At 42.9% G+C, this 4,786-nt stretch overlaps 1 long non-coding RNA gene across 1 annotated transcript; it reads left to right on the forward strand.

Moving 5' to 3' along the window:
- The first annotated feature begins 1,473 nt into the window (after positions 1–1,473).
- Positions 1,474–3,947, forward strand: LOC308242175. Its single transcript, XR_013959929.1, has 3 exons — positions 1,474–1,609; positions 3,042–3,074; positions 3,812–3,947. It is a non-coding gene; the product is annotated as an uncharacterized lncRNA (long non-coding RNA).
- The last annotated feature ends 839 nt before the right edge of the window (positions 3,948–4,786 follow it).

Consider the following 4,786-nt stretch of genomic DNA (forward strand, 5'->3'; position numbering starts at 1 on the left):
GATTATTGCTTCATCAAAGACATTCTTAGGTTAACATGACTTTTCTAAAATACTGTACATTGCCCTAGCTGGTTTGGCTCAGTGGATAGAGCGTCGGCCTGTGGACTGAAAGGTCCCGGGTTCGATTCCAGTCAAGGGCACATGCCTGGGTTTCGGGCTCTATCCCCAGTAGGGGGCATGCAGGAGGCAGCCAGTCAATGATTCTCATCACTGATGTTTCCATCTCTCTCTCCCTCTCCCTTTCTCCCTGAAATCAATAAAAATATATTAAAAAGTCCTGACCGGTTTGGCTCAGTGGATAGTGTCGGCCTGCGGACTGAATGATCCCAGGTTCGATTCCAGTCAAGGGCATGTATCTTGATTGCAGGCACATCCCCAGTGAGGGTTGTGCAGGAGGCAGCTGATCGATGTTTCTCTCTCATCGATGTTTCTAATTCTCTATCCCTCTCCCTTCCTTTCTGTAAAATATCAATAAAATATATTTTTTTAAAATATATATATTAAAAAAGTAAAAATATATTTAAAAAATAAAATGAAATACTGTGTATCTTTGATGATGAAAAACACTATTACCAGTACAGTTTGATAACAAGGCCTTGAAAAACTGAGGCACCAGCCAAGTTTACCCACTATTTCATTTTACATCAGTGCAGCATCAACACGGTGAAAAAGGCAAAGGAAGTATTATTATAAAATAGTTTTGACCTCATGCAGCCCCAAAAGAATCTCAGAGACCCCAGAACCACTGCTCTGGTCCTGTTTTGCATCTTAAAATTTGGGTAATAATTCCAATGTCTTAGAATTGCTGTGACAATAAATGTATGTAAACCACCCAGCACAAACATCTTATAGAAGGAACACCACAAATATTTCTACTCGTTATAGTCCAGCTGTGATAGCTCTATGTCAATTTAACATTTATTCACCGAACACCATCTTAGAAATTCTATCACATTTGTAACATTGTACCGCAACATGTATCTTCAGAATTCTTTACTTGCCTAATTCTTTATATTAGGGGTGTATGTGTTAAAATGTACTTAATATAAAAGTTACCATTTTAACCACTTGTAAGTGTACAGTTCAACAGTATATCCCGTAGTTGTGCATAGGAAGCTTTTAAGTTAACCAATTCGCGTAGGAGCACTTGCCTTCTTTATTTACGCATTTATTAAATGTCTGTTTCACTTGTGACAGGGCAGATTCAACCACTTTTTAGACTTTCCGCGTTTCTCTAGATGTCTTTTTCTATTTTGCATGTTTATTACACCAAAGTTATTTTTGACGAGTTTAACAACACATTCCCCAGACGGAGCGACCTGAGGGTAGAACAGTACGTTTGCTATTAGAAACGTATCCGCCTACATACTTAGTTTCTGTAATTTACATTCCCCAGCAAAGTTGCGCGTGAAGGCTCTGGCATCGCGAGAATCCTCTGGTCCTGGTAGGGGTGGGGCTTAACCTAGTGAATTTCCGATACGCTGGCTGCGCATGGCGGAGCGCAGGCGCAATAGACATATCCGCTCGCTTCAAAAGGTATAAAATCAGGACGCCTTGCGTTCGTCCGGCCTTTTAGGTGGAGACCGTTGCTCAGCCTTCCTGGTATCTGGTAAGTGTTTTTATCCGCCTGGTTTGTCAGCTTCACCTTTAGTACCCTATCCTGCTAACCATCCTTTCCTGTAGTAATGATACTATTTAGAAGGATTGGTTTCAGCGGCACCGTGCTAACTACCCTTATTAATTCGTGCGGAGGGGCTGGACGGATGTGGCTGGGGCGGTCTCCTGATCCGCGAGTGATGCGTCGTAACCAAGGCGCGCTCGCGCCGAACTGCACCCTACACCCCAAGACGCTGAAAACGCAGCCACCCCACCCCGTTGCCCATTTATTACCCTGCCTCCTAGGAGTCGCGTTGCCCTCGGTGGAGTTGCACGCAGGACATTTTATTCCTGGCCCCTCCCGAGTTTGTGTCCTGATTTCGAAACCGATGGCTCTTGGTGCTGCCAATTTGTTTTAACATTTAGGGTAATTTGAAGATGATCGGTTTAAAGATATAAAGATTAACTGCTGTCTAAAAGGCTCTGTATTTGCCATTTCTTGGGGAGTGTGCTAATGGATTGTGGTTTCTAGATGTGTGTTTGCGATGCCCAGCTGAAAGTGAATTTTGGTTACTGACATGACTTCTGGCCAGTCTTGAACTTGAGTTTTGATGACTTTGGGGGAATTTAGGCTCCACTCCAACGTGGGTATCCCTGGGAAATCGCTGTCGGCTGGATGGAATTTCTAGCACAGTAGTCTGAATTTTAGGTGTAGTGACCAACGTGGATACCCCGGGAGGTCACTCTCCCCGGGCTCTGTCCAGGTGGCGTAGGGGAGCATAGGGCTCTGCCCCGTGATGTACAGTCCCTTTTCACAACGTTGGAGAGAAAGCCGGGCCTTGAGTCTGCGCCTGCATATTCCTACAACTTCTCAGAGTCCTGCGGACAATGACTGAGGAGACAAACCATGCAGGAAACATTTCTCTAGAGCAGCGATTTTCAACCGATGTGCTGCAAGAAATTGAAAACTTTGCAGTATCTGCCGATTTAGTCGGGCACTGACCTTTTTTCCCTTGGATTGTCAAATTTAAAATCAACAGCCAACACAGTAACTGTTGTGAATCAATTAAAATTCTAACTTTGGCCTGGCCTGGCTCAGTGGTTGAGCATTGACCTATGAACCAGGAGGTCAGGGTTGGATGCCGGGTCAGGGCACATGGCCAATTGCGCGGTAAGTAATTATAATTATATCATCAATGTTTCTATCCCTTCTCTGAAATCAATAAAAACCTATATTTAAAAATTCTACCTGTTTTGGCAGATCAGGGAAATATATTTTGTGTGCTGCAGTTTTAGTAATTAGTTTGTGTGCAGCATGAGGTGGAAAAGGTTGACAATTGCTGCTCTAGAGCTTCCTATCTGGATATAAGTTGATCAGAAGTGAATTTTTTGCTTTAACCAGTTTTACCATACTGCTGAATTAAGCTCTTTACCTTGTTTTGCAGCCTTCAGTCAAGATTCTAAATAACTTGATTTGGGTGAGTAAATCTGAATTGCTTTTGGCTTATCCATTTTGCCCTTTAAAGTCCATCCACAGGAGATGGGGTTTGGTCTCGCGCACAGTCCCTTTTCATGATACTGGAGTTGAAGCTGGGCATATTTGTCTGCATACGCCTTCAACAAGGAATAACTGATGAAGTAAATCATGAAATAGTACATAGTAATGACTTGTTTGAAATTGATTAAAACCAGTTACTAAACCAACAACTACATGTAGTGTGATCTATAATAAAAGTGTAATATGTTAATTAGACCAGATGTCCTTGGACGAAGCCAGGGCCCCGAGGGCAGCGGGGAGGGAGGAAGGCCTACCCTTGCACGAATTTCGTGCATCAGGCCTCTAGTATGTAATAAAGAAAAATCTCTAAGAGGTTTTGAGGGGTAATGCTGTTTGTATGTACTGTAATTACTACTGTTTGTGATTGATTAATCAGACACTCCCAACGTGGATACCCCGGGAGGTCACTCTCCCCGGGCTCTGTCCAGGTGGCGTAGGGGAGCATAGGGCTCTGCCCGGTGATGTACAGTCCCTTTCCACAACGTTGGAGAGAAAGCCGGGCCTTGAGTCTGCGCCTGCATATTCCTACAACTTCTCAGAGTCCTGCGGACAATGACTGAGGAGACAAACCATGCAGGAAACATCTAGTACACTAAAATGTGAAATTTTTAAATTTAAGAATCTATGATTCTAACCGTTTTTTCTGTTTTCATTTAGGAAAGAAGAGGAGCCACCTCACCTTTTTGGCAGTTAACAGTGCTTTTTGGGTCCCTCTAAAGTGATGGCTGTTTTTGGAAGATAAGTAGCTGCCCTTAGGAGTAAAAGGAAAAAGAAATGCAAATTCTGTCGTTCTCAGATCTGTATTAATGGGTAGACTAATAGAATGTTCCATTGGCCACATGGCCCATTGACATTGATAAGTAATTACAGAAGGCACTGAGCTTGGGGAGCTTTTTTTTTTTTTTTTTTAATCGCCCGAGGCTATTTTTCCACTGGTTTTTAGAGTGTGGGAGAGGGGAAGACAAACATCAATGTGAAACACATGTATTGGTTGCAAACTGAGGTACATGCCCTTGACCAGAATCGAACCTGGGACCCTTCAGTCTGCATGCCTATGCTCTACTCACAGCCAAACCGGCTGGGGCTGGGCAGCTTTATTAAGACAATATTGGCCAAAACCAGTTTGGCTCAGTGGATAGAGCGTCAGCCTGCGGACTGAAAGGTCCCAGGTTCGATTCTGGTCAAGGGCATATAACTTGGTTGCGGGCACATCCCCAGTGGGAGGTGTGCGGGAGGCAGCTGATTGATGTTTCTCTCTCATCGATGTTTCTGACTATCTGTCCCTCTTCCTTCCTCTCTGTAAAAAAAAAAATCAATAAAATATATTTAAAAATAAAAAAAAGACAATATTGGTCCTTGGACCTAAAAGGCCCAGAAAATTTTTCAGAATGTGTGATGCAAAAAAATTGAAACTAAAATGATACTTTGCTTTTTTTATCCTCAAAGTTGGTTTTCTAACTGCATAGCTGAATGAACAGAAAGCAAAAGCCCATGCAAGTCGTTTTTAAAATCCCTTTTGTATTTGTGAATTATAATAAAGGTGACTATATACTGAGTGTGGTTTCTTTTTTCATATGGGATGTGTGGTGACAGCCAAAGATAGTATTCCATAATGGACGGGGAGGGTGGCAG

This window comes from Plecotus auritus, assembly GCF_963455305.1.
Source record: "Plecotus auritus genome assembly, chromosome: 2".
In the NCBI taxonomy this organism is placed as follows: Eukaryota; Metazoa; Chordata; class Mammalia; order Chiroptera; family Vespertilionidae; genus Plecotus; species Plecotus auritus.